Consider the following 15590-nt stretch of genomic DNA (forward strand, 5'->3'; position numbering starts at 1 on the left):
TTGAGTGAAATGTGAGTTAATGAATAACACGGTAGGAATTATTTCATTATCCCCATGGTGAAAGAGAGCCATCTAATCCTTCAGTATGATGTCAGACTTGAGAATCAGCCAGTGATACTTACTCAGGCCTCCACTGCTCAATCAACTGCTACGCCAGTGAGGTTCACGTGAAAGGCTTGCAGACTGCAGTGACAGCTCAAGCAAGGACAGAGCAAGCCAAAGCACAAAGCAAAGCTACTCTGATAGTAGCCATAGGAAGAATTAAAGCAGCAAGAGTGAGGAACTGAAGCCTGTCACTTTGCTTCCACAGAAGCAAGGACAAGAGGGAGATGCTCTCATCGGCATACGTTTGATGTGTAGGCCGTGCACAGCTATAGAAATCAATGCAGTAATAGCATGGCAGATCTTCACATTTTCCTCTTGTATTACCTTCACTTTTACACTCTCAGCCCCACTCCCTACTACCTGACTCTGGTGGTATCTAAGTCAACCTGTTGAACTCCATCAGAAACCCAAGACACTTAAAGGGAAGTCTGAAGGCAGGTAGTACGGATCCTTCATCAGTCATTGACAATCCTGTCTTCTGGCACTCAAGGCTACCTCAGTTCCATTTGGTGAAAAGCATACTTGAACTTGATGCTTTATGACTTCATGCAGATGTTCACAACCCTGTGAAAAAACACATCCATCTCCTGCTAGTATGGCTAGCAAGGAGGACAACTGAAAGACTTCTTCAGCCTTACGCCAAAGTCCTCCCTCAGGTTAAGACATTTGTCTGCAGTAAAACAATGCCTGCTTTAGACAACCTAAACATTTGCTATGTTAAGGTAGTTCTGCCAAGGAGAACAGGTAGTTAAAGACCATGTTTAGAGAGATGCCATTTTACTGATTTCATATTCACACAAGCCAATCCTCATTGGCATCTGGACAGCTATGCCAGGCAGTGCCCTTCAGATATCTTGGGGATAATACCTGGTCCCTCCTGCACAGAACACCCCTGTACGTCCTTTAAACTATGCAGTCAGAAGCAAGCTCAGAGACAAGCAAGCAGCAAACATTTGAACAGCTCATACTAACCCATTCCAAAAGCTTGCAAGTATTACCAGGTTTTCCTCCCCTCTAACAACTTGACTGATGAGGAATGAACTAGTACAAAAGCAAGGGTACTTCAGCTTATGTACTTGAGCTTAAGAGGAAAAAAACAGAAAGTCTGGGACATCAATGCTAGAAGACAGACTGCTCATGCAGATGGAAACATAGAACTGTCTTCCTGACATGTCATAGAATCATTGAGGTTGGACTCGAAAGAGCCAAATGAAAGCTATACAAGCAGCTTTCTCTCCCTGGACTGGAGAAACAGATGCATTCTCTTTTGAGGGAGCCAGGTTTTCCCATAACCTACAGCTTGCAGTCACTTCTCAACAGCCAATTCATAACAGAGTTCACATAAAACATCAAAAGCAAAGGATAACTGTATCATACTCTAAGTCATACCAAAAGAAACATCTTCAAGCCTGGCATGTGCTGCTCTGCCATTCTCACACGAGTGCACATGTAAGATGGATCCATATTCAAGTTCTGGCATCACAATTTCTCAATGCAATGCTGAAACATATTCAGAATGGCTCTGTTAACACAACAGCTACCTTCCATAGTGCCATTAAGATGTCCTAGACTCTAAGTCACTATTGTTCTATAAGCATTCATCTGAAATTCTTCAATAATTGCTCACAATACCCACATTTAAGATGTAACATTGACCCCACGGCAGTATCTGGCAAAATCAATGGGAAATTCAGTATGATAATTACCAATGGTTGGCCTTCGGGCAAGTTTCTATCATACTAGAAGCTTCTGAACTGGTATGGATCAACAGCCTGCTCTGCCAATGAGCAGCATCTTCCTGCACATGGAGAGTATCTGTGGGCAGGCACTGCCTGAACCTTTCAGTCACCATCTTGACCCTGGCACTTACTACCAGGCCAACAGTCTTGCGGCACTTACCCCAACAATTAGTGCCTATTCACTTAGCAGCAGAGCATGCAGCTGTGCTTGAGCCTACACAGCTGGAAATCAGTGCCTACAAGTAAGCACAACAGTAGAGTGAGGTAAGAAACAAGTTAGAGATGGTATGCAATTCAAGAGTGTAATGAGATAGAACTGATGCCCTCCCTTGTGAGATTGGAAGTCATAACAATCCTGACTTGCACAGCGATGTTGCTTTACATGCTTACTATCCCCACTGAGTCAGAGCTGTCCTCACATGAGACAAAGTTCTTCAGAGCTTTGCAGTGAGGTCTCTAGAAGCTGTACCTATTCTATTTCTACAGTAGTGTTGGTTAACCAAGTTTTCATGCCAAGAAAGCTGCCAAACCATCTGCAGCCAAGCCATTAATCTTTTACTGGAAGCATCCTTAGTGCCAAAAACTGCCCTAGAGACCTTGAGATCCTTCTCGCTTCAAGACAGATTGTATCTGACCTTGCCTCTTTTAAAAAAGGCCCATGTTATATCACTTTGTGAACAGTTCTTAACTATTTTTGACACTCAGTTCAAGAGACAGACACATGCTTGATGGAGCTGAGTGGTTTGGTGGGAGGACAGCAACATCCACGTGTCCTTATCCGCACTTTCCAGCTTAAATACATCTAGATAGAATCATTAGCAGGAAGTAAACAGTATCATCCAGGCTGGTTGTGGTAGCATCAGTAATTAAAATACATACCTGTACACCACATTCTTGATGTTCAAATGCAAAGAAGCAGCAGCTCAGATGTTATCCTCAACAGCTATACAGTTCTTCCTACACACCTCAGTAGCTGCTGAAGGGTCAGTTATTGCTATCACCACCACTATTTTCTCATAGCTTAAAAATTAAATCAAGTATTCCACTACTGGAATTTTGATTACCAGGATGTTGCAATAATGCTTATTGCATTATGGTTATTGGTTTGTTCTCTCAATTCAATCAGTTCAATGCTTTCAGCTATTATTGCTTAACTAAGTTAAACGCAAACAGAACACAGAAAAGCATGCAATGAACAGTAAGAAACCAAGCTCATCTATTTGAAGATAAACTGAATACTTCATGATCACCTACAAGCGTCAGGGAAGGTCACACAGCTCTAATATGCATGAGAAATTCAAAGCCCTGATGACTAGAGCGTCAGAAAATGGCAACATGAAAATGACAGGAGGTAGACAGGCTGCCCAGAGGGGTTGTGGAGTCTCCTTCCTTGGAGGTCTTCAAGACCCGCCTGGACATGTTCCTATGCGACGTGATCTAGGTGACCCTGCTTCTGCAGGGGGGTTGGACTAGATGATCTCTAAAGGCCCCTTCCAACTCCTAACATTCTGTGATTCTATGATTCTAAAGACTTTTTACTGTATCTAGACATTTGAGATTAACAAGGAAGAAAAGTTTACCATAATATATAAAAAAAGAACTAGAACAGGGATGTAGTATTTCCAGCCTACTCCATCAGACTTCAATTCTCTCGGCAACAAAGCATAAGGAAGCATGAACGACTCTCTGGAGGGTCCACCAGAACCCTAGAGATACTGGTTCTCTGCAGCTTCTTCTGCACAGATCAAAAAGTACCTTCAGTCCCATGCTTCTCATTCAACGGAGGGAAAGGAGGTACAGCCTCACGGATTTGCTGCAAGGCAGCAAGATTCAGCCCTGGCATAGCTTTTTTTCTACAGAAGGGCTACCAGTTACCAGAGAAGTTTCACAGACTTATGCTGATACAGTTGAACTTGAAACTGTTCAAACAAGTACCACACTTTAAAATGGCACTATAAGATGTTCAACTTATAGATGAAAGCCTTTGAACTTCAACAGTGGAAGTGACTTCTACAGAACAATGCTCTTCACTCAGCAAGAGCAGCACTCTAAGAAAACAAGTGAACAGACAACTAGAAAGAGTAATTCAAGTGTCAGTCTTCCTGAGAATAGCCAGGACAAAGTGCTTTTTGTTTCTACCTTTGAGGTCTTGACAAATCAAAAGTAGATTAAATGTGCTAGCAGACTAGCTTCTAGCTCAGACTGATACCTGATCCCCTGGCAGAGACCTGCCAATACTCTGCAATAACTTACACCAGAGCAAACAGAAATGTAGATGTGTTATTTGCCTTGCAAGAAGTTTGAAAAGCAAATCATGCCTTTTCAGCATTACAGTAAGCTGACAGATAATCATTTTGCTTACAGTCAAGATAAACTAAAACCCCAGAAGTAACAGCTAGAAGTCCTAATTGTATAGGTATTAAGTAACAGAAACAACGAATTTTAGTCTTGTTAGAGCCAGGAGGAATAAGTGCCCAAGTACAGTTACCAACAAAGGCTTTACCACATCTAGGAACAAGTTCTGAAATACATTTGTGTTTTGTACCTTTTTAGTTTAACCTTAACTTCACCAGCATTGTTTGGTTTTGTCATCGAGCTGCAAAAAAGTTACTGAATAACTTTTCAGAATGACATCTCAGTGCATTAGTTCTCACTACTGGATTAGACACATAGCCACCCTATCATCCACGAATCCAGTCACTCTCTACTCCCCAATCCACAAGGACTAAGCCCATTTAATCTGTGGAAAAAACATGAGCATTTATCAAGTAAAAGATAAAATCTCACCACTGCTAAACCAAAACCAGTAATGCAACTGTTTCAGTTAACAATTAATAAAATAGTTCTGAGAAAGAGGAAAGGATCAGCTTCCATTTCCTACATGAATCTCGAGTACAACTTGAATAGCACCACAGGTACATAACCCAATGCCAGCCTGAAGCAGACATATCCTAGGAGAGATACATATTCTTCTAGGTGACACTTTCCATCTGAGTTTGACTGAGATACAGAACAGATTCAGGAGTTACACTTCTGTGGGATAATTTGTAATCAGCAGTAACAGCTACCCCTTCACCATTAAAGCCTTCTAGTACCAGCAGCTCAGCCTAATGCCCTACTACCACAGGGCAGAGTAGTTCCAGAGTCCCATGTTCCACAAAGCAGCCCCGTTACTCTAGACAGCTCTCCTAGACAACAGCACACTAGCAGAACACTACCTAGTGAGTGCTGTAGTAACAATTAAGATGGGGACTATCTTACCTGCAGAAGCACCTGTTAAGCATTTTACTTGCAGTAACTCTGGTCTAGCAGCAGTATGTTAAGAATCCCCTTTTAGAGTCTGAGTCTAGTCATGCTGAACATAGCACTAAGACTGCAAGTTAAACTCAGAAGATACAATGTGTTGATACAGAAACAAAAGTCAAGTTGAAGGTTTCCATCTCAAATCAGTCTGTCTCATGTGACAAGAAATCAAAATACTGGAAAAGAACCACACTTGAGTTGCAATGAACTCAACTCACCTTAACTCCTATTGCACAAGTTCAGTGTTAGCAAGGTTTCTGTGAGAATTTTAGACCAAGCTACTTCAAAATACTGAGAAAGGATGTAATTCACACCTACTGCTGCTTCTCCTTTCCAAAATTCAGAGCACAGCAAACCTAACTGGACAAATCAGAAGACTTACTCTTCAGAATTTAAGCCTTCAGATCCTTCTATTCAAATTACTTCATCATCAGGCACTTCATTTTTAACTTAGTCCATATACATGGCATCTGTTACAGTATTCACCTAGAGTATTTTGTTCAGATGAGACATTGGTAAGGACTTTTCCCCATTCCTCCCCAAATGACAGCCTGTAAAATTGACATCAGATACAACATAAAATACATCACTTCCAAGATAAGGCTGCAGTCAGACACTCCTCATCTCAGAAGCACTGGACAAATCTCCACAATTTGACAGATAAAACCCACCAGCAGACCAACTCCTAAAACCCAATTTAGAACTTTAATACCATACTTAAACTGACCTAAAGAATGAAGAAGATGGAATAAGACAGGCACAGCTGTTTGCTTGCTACAGGTCACATTTATTTCTTTCTGTTAAAAGAAAAACCTACCTACCCAGTAAGTTTGGAGTGACACACACCTTGGTATTTAAATAACTGAGATCTAGAGATGTAGGACATAGGTGAACAAGTAGGAGCTAACTCTTTAAACAAATGCAGGTTTTAACAGGACAAATTCCTAACCTACACTTAGAGTTTAAAGGTTACAAAAAGCTCTGTGTTGAAGGAATAGACAAGCATCAAGCAACAAGCTCCTCACAACATGGTAAAGATGTCCTGAATTCCATGTAGTGGCTGAGCTGCCACTGCACAGCATGATCTATGGATTCCCTGCTTCACACAATGTTTCACAAGTTTTTTCCTTCCGCAGTCTCATATACCATGAACTACCAGTACATTGCTTAGACTCTGAGTTCTGCTTGAAGCGCTACTTTAAAAAATAAAGTAAGCCATTAATTTGACTTTTGAGTGGTTTCAGGTAAAGCAGCTCTTCAGAAGTCAACTGAAGGATTTGTTGCTTGTTAGCTAAGTTTCAGGCCATCATAGATGTCTCAACATGCACAAATACTGCTATGTCAAGTCTTTCAGCAATAAAGTCACCTAGGGCAGAATACAATGACCAAACCTGACTAATTGCTGTTGAAGTGTCATGTGTTTCTTTGCAAAGGTGATGGATGCATTGAACTGTTTTACCACAGTTATCTTTATTCAGCTGAACAAGTCCTTCTCTGAACAGGCCCTAGGGTACACCTTCACCTTTTGTATCATGGTTAGTTACAAATAGTCAAGCAGATCTTACAAACACCAACCCCACACAGGGACCCTAGTTTTCCTCCAAAGTTTTCTAGAGTCAAACAGGTGGCCTGAAGTTCCAGAAAGCAGGTGCTACAACAGCAGTTTCAAGTTTTCTGTTCATCAATTCACAACAGTTGAAAAGCTGACCTTTTACTAGCAGTAACAAAACTCTGCTGGCTACACCTGCAACTGCACCACAAATGTGCACCACAGCAACATCTTCAGGCTCCTGAATCTTTCCAGCAATAAAACCACCAAGAGCCACAAACCTACCTGAACAGACTCCAGTGTTCTCTGCACCTTCAGAAGCTTCTACCATGCTCCAAATCCAGCCTGGAAACTCAGACTAGCTCTAGCAATTTTGAGATTGTCTTAGCAAGAGTCAGCACAAAAAACTGAGAGCTCAAACACATCAATTAGTTTTTGGAGTGGGTTTTGGCATTAGGCCTTTCTTTAAACTGCAAACTTCACTAGATTCTCTCCAGTCCACCTGCTAACTGCTAACATGTTAATTCTTACACAAAACAAACTAAAGTTCCCTTTTGCCCTTTTCATAATACAAAGTACTTAAGATCAACTTCTTTTGACAAGGTATGTTTTAACCTATCACTCCTTGCTTTTGGTAAGCCAATTCAGTTTAGCTTAACTTAGCTCAATAATAAATGTTACTGATCTGCAGTGTATTTTTAGAAAAAATATTTCCTAACCAGTACACTACCTGGTCTGCTGGGATTGACAAATGGAAGAAAGTGTTTCTGTGAGGAGACTAAACTGAATTTTGTTGGAAGAACCAGAAAAAAAACCACACAGTAACAGTTGCTATGAATATCTAAAAATTTAACAGAAACAAGACAGATCAAGCCATGTTGCAATTTTGGGGCTCTTGAAATATGTTCAAGTACATGAGGCTTAGCCCTCCTGGGTCTTTAATTTGAATGCCAAGTTAACTTGGGTCTAGGTATAAGAAGTATGCCAGAAGCAGCAAAGGAACTACATTCAGCAAGGGCTGGCCAAATCATCACTACCTCAGTGTCATGAGTTGTCCAGTCTCAGTCTCAGGCAGTTGTATGTACTGGTAAAGTAGTTTAGAAAGCTGGACAATAACTTGAAATAGTAATGTTTAGAAAAATAAGCTACAGGGCACAGTAGCATGCAACTTTAGTGAGCTGCCAAACTGTTTCCTCCTCAACCAGAACAAATCAAGTTGTCTTATGCAAGAGGAAAAGTCTTCATACCTTAGTGCTGAATGAGAGTGTGGCAGTCTAAGGAGTGATGCAACAGCACTATTAATTTTAATAGGACTGCTCTCTGGGTGTGACTCTCAGAAAGGATGGGAGCACCTAAACTTGTCCCTTAAACAAACAGCTTATTAAAAAACTAGTCTTTAAAAAAATGAAAGCAAAAAATAGCTCTTATTGTCCTTCTTATACCAGGCTTACCCTTGTCAAATCAAGCAAAATCCTTCAGTCCTTTGTCCAGAACACCCCAGGCTGAGTCCTCCACACAGCCACCACACCTACCCAGCTGAGGCAGCAACCAGTTCAGTAGCAGCAGTGAACCCAACCACTCACTGCAGGTCATCATTGTATCAAGCAGGTTTCAAGACTGCTTCCTACTCCAAGTTCATTACTACAGCAGGTTTGTCATTGCTTCCCACCCCCCACACACCCCCCAGCAAATTACTAAGGAATTCCCAAGGACAGAGCCTTCCACTGTTAGGTTATCCCCAACCTCTCCAGAGTTCATAGGAGTGCCCATGAAACAACAACATCACAGAGGAGTTAGAATGACCTAGCAGTTGAAAACTAGACAGCTCAAACCAGCCTACGAGTCAACACTGAGAAGCAAAAGACACTTTGCCTGGAGTAACAAGCTAAGTATAGAGCCACCACAGCTAGAGCTCCCCCTTTATTTTTGCATTTCTTTCAATGCAAGTGAAACAGCTTGGGAAGAAATGAGCTTCAGCTGCTGGAAAAATCAGTTACCAAAGCTACTCCAAAGCAAAGGAACAGGGATCTTGTGCTTAACATAGCAAATTCTGCAAAAGCAGCACCAAAAGTCAATATCAGCATCTCCAAAAAAAATCACTGGAAGGGGTTTTCACCATCCTCAGTTCACTACCTTATTTCAGCACTTTAGGGAAGCCTGCTGTGTTTTAAAGTCGCAACAATATACTCATCTAGTTCTCTCAGGAGAAGAGTGTTTAGCAGTTACCCTCATCCAGTATCAGCATTCATCCTGTCATTTCAAAGCTAAAATTCCAATTTGCCACGTGGAAGACATTTTAGTTCCAGCTACTAAAGCCTGTAAAACTGAAGAGGAGGAAAAAGCAATGTGACAGCAACTAAGCCTGTTGGTACCATTATACAGCTATACAAGAAGCTGCTATTTTCTGAAGTTATCTGCTAATGAATATTTATTACTGTTATTTGGTTTGAGTATTACTTATACAGCTATATACCCTTATAGTCACAGACTCTGAAAGAACCACCTATGAATAGCTGTACCACCACAGTGACCCTGCAAGGAAGTTTCCTTACAAGTACTCTACAGGGTTTGGGCATTTGTAGGTAATACTGAAGTATACAGGTATACTATTGGTATATTGAAGTTATAGTCCTTTTTATCATGAACTAAGAGTTTTAGAGCAGAAATATTCTATTCTAAATATTATTTCCTTACTTAGAAGTCTAACTGACCAGATGCACTCCCTTAGTTTTGCCAGAACATGACCCAGGAGCAAAATATTAAACACTTCGACATGGATTTCCAAACAGAAAATTTCCATGTGGCTTCTCTCTGCAGTCTCAATTTACTCATGTAGAAGGATGCTCTGCAGTAGTGAAGTACACTAACCAAACACCTCCAAATCATGTGATGCTCATGCTTGAGTCTGAGGGGATTAAGAGATTCCAGTCCCGAGTAAAAGAAAACAAGCAAGCTATTGTATTCTGCATTAGAAAACAACTATGCCTTGACCATAATCCATTAGCCAAACCTACTAGGAAAGCCTAGCAGACCTCAAAATATTTACCTTGCTCCATCTTCCTCTTTTTCCTCAGAGACTTCAGACTTTCCCCAAGTGCAAAAACGTGCATTCTTTTGGAAGTTACCCAAAGAAAGGTTCACTGAACATAGACAAAGATAATAATTTAATTACAATGGGTATCCAACCAGAATATAATGTCCTGTTCACAGCAAATTCCTGCTGCCAGCAGCGAGAGAAAATTAAGAATCTAAATTCTGAAACGTACTCATGGCTAGTACATCCACCAACCACCATCCCATTAGAGAATAGGAACACTTAGCTGTGAGGATGAACACTTATTAGATAAGGATTAGTCATTAATTTGATGCAAAGCTTATCCACTACATGCACAATACTTAGACAGAAAGTAGTAAGAGGTATGCAGGCAGAGACAATAAACTTGCAGGCTAACATTCAATACACTTCACTTGCTTTCTGCATCTATTTATTGAAGGAAAGTAATCAAAATAACCTAGAAAAGCAAATCTCTTTCAATATTTTAGTCAGGTTTTTCAGATCTAAAGTTCAACAATGCCTACATTAACATCTGTGTTCTCAGAAGTCAAAAATGAAACAAGAAAAACTTAAGGAGAACAATAAAATCAAAGCTATAGCCTCACAACACTTAGAAAAGGTGTTTCTGCTCTGGTCAGACCATAGCAAACTTTGCAGCACCTATAGAGCAATATCTTCACAATATTTTTCCAGGAAAGTTGCTCTGCAATACAGCAAATGAGTTCTCATAGCCTCTCTGTTCTTTGTCAGGAGACAGACAAGTATTTTAAAAGCCTCAACTCATAGAGAACCCACAGAACAGTAAAAGCCAGCTAGCAGTAGTTTTGACTCTTAGAGAAGACCCTGAAGTCTGGAAGCAAGTCAGATTGAGAACAGTTTTCAGTTGTAACTAATCCAGAACTGGGTCTGAAAAGGTCTGAATCCAAACAACTATCAAGGATGCCACAAACAGTATAATTACAAACAGCAGAACTTCACTGCATCTCATTTTATCTCAGGTTTAAGTTTCAATGATAGCAATTACAAGCTTACAGATAGCAATGCATTAAGTAAAGCTTTCATAGGTACACACTGAGGTCAACTGCGGCTACAAGAGATGAAATCACAAAGCCACAGCAACTACCTTACTCCCTTTCCTGATTTACTCATAGTGAAAATAAGGAGACTCAAGCTGCAGGTCCCCTTCTAACTACCACACAGCACAGAAATGCTTCCCACCAATTCCAAACCTAACTGCAACTATGAGTACCTTGGGACTTCAACTCATTTTGAAAGCACGAAGAAGTGGTGTAAGAGTCATAGGGAAGAGCTTAATATTAGATCAACTAGCAGATTGGATCATTCTCACATCTCTACAACAAAACTGAGGCTTCAATTCTAAAGTACTGAAAGTTGTCTGTGTACCACCTACTGTAAGATGTCAAAATTACTGTAACTCCACAGAAATCAGCAGTTCCAGTACATACAAATAAATTGTTCCCAATATCTGTGTGTTCAATCTTTGTTACTCTTTAATTCAGCCTTTAGTTTCACTCTTCAATACAACTACAGTTTCTAGCAACTAAATCACCAAAAGTGAAGTTCCAGTAGTCTGGAACTAGCAGGTGCTAAACTCTACATGACAGAAAGACTCAAGGAAAGATCCTATTTCCCATCTACTTTCTGAAATCCTGCCACCAGCTGTAGAGAAACACACAAAAAGATAACCCATCTTGCCTAGAACAGTTAAACCACAGAGACACTGAGGAGTCATACTCACAGGATGGGAAAAGCTCACGATCCACATCCTCCCCTACATAAAAGACAGCTTTCAGGGGTGAGCTGGGAGATAGCAAGCACCACAAGCCCTGCAGGCAAGCCCTGCCTTTGCTGTGCTCTCCAAGGGTAGTCAAAATGCCAAACAAGTGTCTTGTCTTCGCTGGCTCGATTTCACCCAGCGCCTTTCAGCATGCAGCCAGGCATTTGTCTGCTCCTCACACAGGTGGCTGAGAGCAGCTTTCCTCAGGCACTTCCACACACAGAGGAAGCAGCACTAGAGAAAACACTCTCATTGTCAAGAGCCTGCCCTTTCCCAGTTGATATAGAAGTCAAAACCCTCTTTTAAATGGCACAGGGAAAGAGAAACTTTTTATTTCCTCCCGAAGCTCCATCCTTTCAGGTAACACTAGAGAATTAATGCTTTGATTATAGCCCTGGTTTCCAGGCCCAAAGTTGGAGGAGCAAATGAGGCACACAAAAAAGTGACAGAAAACGGTTCTAACAGTGTTTCTATAAATAAGGTCTATGCCAGTGCATAAATCTTTGGTATTTGAAAGAAAAATTATGACTTAATTAAAGCAATGCAGCAGTTCCTCCACAAATTCGACCTGAAGTGTATTACTTCTACCCATACTGATTGTGTTGTGGGAAATAAACCTTGTATAATACCAGATCAAAAATACTTAAAGAGACTATTAGACTTGTACACACAAGAGACTTTGCCACACAGGCAGGCACCCTAAGATCTCTATTCCTAGCTATATTGGGTTTAGAAATCTCAGTTAAAGCATGATATAGCACTTTTCATTGGTTTTGCCCAATTAAAGTCTTGCCACACTCTTAAAATAGAGAAAGAAAGACTTCAAATAAGGGAGCCTTTGGTAGACATCTGTAGGGACCGTCTACTTCCAGCACGAGGAGAAGCACATACAGGTTATAAGTTACTTGGACAATGTTGTTTCCTTGAAAAGTAGGAAGCTTGAGATGATAGTAGAAAAAGCCTTTTCCAATTCATTTCCCAGTAAGGCCTAAGCAAAACAGGATACTGCTAGAGACAGTCCCTGTAGAGAATAACTTCAATCCTGAAATTAAACCAAGACAAAAAAACCTTAAGATATGCAACATGCCCCAGGCACATTCAGCTTTGTGGTTACTATGCATCTGCCCCAGCTCAAGAAACCAAGTACCTAAACCTGCTTCTACCCCACAGGATCCGTAGGTATTCTGATCAACCTGAGCCTTCTCAGGGACCTAATCCAGCAGATTAAAAAAGCACATTTAAACTGATTCTTCCTGTAACCAAGTTAAAATGCAATCACAGCTTCTTATCCTAGAGCTCTGTCAGATTAAAAAGACAATACTATATGAGCTTTGACTTTCCTGTACTTGACTGTGAAGTAGAAGGGCTTTCTAGCTCTTCTCACACTGGAGGCTTCCACTTACTCACCCCAGTAGTATGCATGAGCCACTACACTAGAGGAGATAGCAGAGAAGCCTCATCCAACCCTATGAAAACTGTCACCCTGCAGAAAACGCGGGAGCAATAGGACTAAAATCAAACGGAGGGTAGCACAGAACAAACAGCTTGAGATAACGATACATAACAGGAAGGAAGGTGACAGGTAAATACTGAAGTTCAAGTAGTGAACATATATCTTTCATACATGGATAGTCACTGTCTTTTAGGCCATGCTCTGGAAGTTGAGGCCCATGCCAGCCTGCCCTGCTGTCCAGTCTCAGAAGGTCAAACATTTGAACATTCTCTGTTACAGCTCTCTCAGATGTGTTCCAACTGCTCTTCCATAAGTACACAGCTCTTCCCAAGTAGCCAGAGATTACACTAAGTGTCTGACTTCATTTCAGCTTCAAGCATAGGTAACAGTGTAACTTTCCAAGCTAAACTCTGGTTTCACAGCTAGCACTAGTGTCTCACGAGACAAATAGCTTGGAACACTGAAGACGACCATCATCATGATATTCAGACCATGGAGAATAATTTGATGAAGAACCAATGCCACAAAAGTCAGTAAATACATCAGCTACACCAGCATCTCAGATGAAAGCCATCAACAGCATACCCAACTTCATGTTCATCACAGTGAACGCCGAAACAACAGTGAGATGTGCTGAGCAAACTTGCTTTGCTTTTCATCTGCTGGTACTTCTCTAAGGATTGGTTTCTTTGAAGTTCTGTCCTCTTTCAACTAACACCGAACTGCAAAGTTACAACGTATTTGCAATTCAATATTTAACTTCTCTAAAAAAAAAAAAAAGGGGGTTAATATTAAAGATCTATCAGCATGTGTTACTGAGGATGCATTTCATTATCGGCACGACTGGTGGCTTATACAACAAGCTGTCCTATCAGTGCTGCTGTACAGCTTCTCCCTTCATTCCTAGTCAAGAAGAAAAACAGACTAATTTCTCTAAAATTAAAGTTGTTCAAAATAGCTTTCAAAAGCAGTAATACTTCAACACAGCAACTCGTGCAAGTTCAGTTGCAGTATCACTTCATAGCCAGCCAATTTCAAGTCTTCTTAAATCCAACAATGGCAAGGGAGACCAAGAATCACCTATTTAGGCACTCTTTTTGACAGCTTGGAGGTATTTTTTCCCCTCCTCAGGGTTTGCAAGTGTTCCATCACCTGCACGACAGCTATTACAGCGTCATTAGCTGCTTCATTGATGCATATGTATATACACACACAACTTTCAGAGAAACTGGATCATACTAAGCTTATTTTGTTGTTATTGTTGTTGTATTTTCAACAGTAACAGCTGTAAGGAGGAAAAACACGTCTGAAGCAGTCAGCTGCCCCCAGCCAGACCTAGAGTATACTTCCAGTTAACAGCTTAACTTGCAGCTGCATTCACACACACCAATTGCAGCTCTCTATCATAGAATGGTAAGGGTTGGAAGGGACCTTTAGGGATCACCTAGTCCAGCCTCCCCTCTAACTTTAGATTAAAATTAGAAATCAGATGTTTCAGAAGATGAACCAAAGCTTGGAATCAGCAACTATATTTTAAGTTAAGCCTTTAAAAACAGTGTTCTGTGATGGACATCACTAACTCCAGAAATGGCTTACCTATTTTAATTAACACTCCAGAAAGCCTTCTGCTTCTCTCTTCCTCTCTAGCTCATTTTGCATGGTGTGGTGCTACTGTTTCAAGTGCACTTCCAGGTGCATATTGCTACTGAGCAGAGCACTTCTACCTCACAAGCAACACAATCCAGACACTTCACAACAACCTAAAGGTGAAAGGTAACACTGGCTTCAACAAGATAACACTGCACTTCTTCCCTGCTGCTACAGGCTGCTCTTCCCTCTAGTTCTGATCAGCAGAGACCAACTTGAGGCCTTTCTTACGGCATAACATTATCACCCAGAGTCACTACATTAATCGGACAAGGGGAAGATCAGGTCTGGGCTACTCAGACTGGCTTACAATTAGATTTCTACAGCATAAAGTCCATTCTGTCAGTCCTTCCCAATTGTTCACCTCAAAAAAAGGAGACAAAATCTTATATGTTTCTGTTACCATCTACATTCTAAATAAGGCCAGCTGACATTAAAGGATGCTGCAGCATGTGAACTTTGCCCATCCCACAAGCAGCAGACACAAGGAGCTGACATGCATGGATAGAGCAATCCTGCACTGTTCAGGATTAACACATCCAGGGCAGTAGAATCCATTAGGAGCTGAGGCCTTCAGTTCTTTACTAGCATGGGAACCCTGGGTAAAAAGTCAGTATTTCAAATTCCTGAATGAGCACTAAATTCGCTTTTAGGTCTTTCATGCAAGCCACTCAATCACCCTGAAATTCTGAAGCTCCATAAAGTTATCTTTCGGCAACCCAGCCAGTTCACAAGAACTACAGCATGGCTTGAGTGCTAGGCACTTTCCTAAAGTTTTCCTGACAGTGCTGGGAAATCATGGCACCAATATCTAGAAGAGGGATGGAATTACCAGTTATGAAGCTCAGATCCCAGAAGGGTTTTAACTCTGACAAATAACTGGCAGATTTTTACACAACCAGCTACTCAAGCCAGAGGCAAATGCAGAACAGTTGCACACT

At 41.0% G+C, this 15590-nt stretch overlaps 1 protein-coding gene across 4 annotated transcripts in view; it reads right to left on the minus strand.

The window, feature by feature from the left end:
• MTMR3 (myotubularin related protein 3) overlaps positions 1 to 15590 on the minus strand; it is an 84533-nt gene that overhangs the window by 66301 nt on the left and 2642 nt on the right. Inside the window, exon 1 of one of the 4 annotated variants that reach the window (XM_062010344.1) lies at positions 9743 to 9830. The exons of the other annotated variants lie outside the window; for them this stretch is intronic. The gene's annotated coding sequence lies outside the window, so the exon portion shown is untranslated. Of the gene's footprint in view, positions 1 to 9742; positions 9831 to 15590 lie in introns of those variants that run through there. 4 annotated transcript variants of the gene reach the window in all.

This window comes from Colius striatus, chromosome 17 (assembly GCF_028858725.1).
Source record: "Colius striatus isolate bColStr4 chromosome 17, bColStr4.1.hap1, whole genome shotgun sequence".
In the NCBI taxonomy this organism is placed as follows: Eukaryota; Metazoa; Chordata; class Aves; order Coliiformes; family Coliidae; genus Colius; species Colius striatus.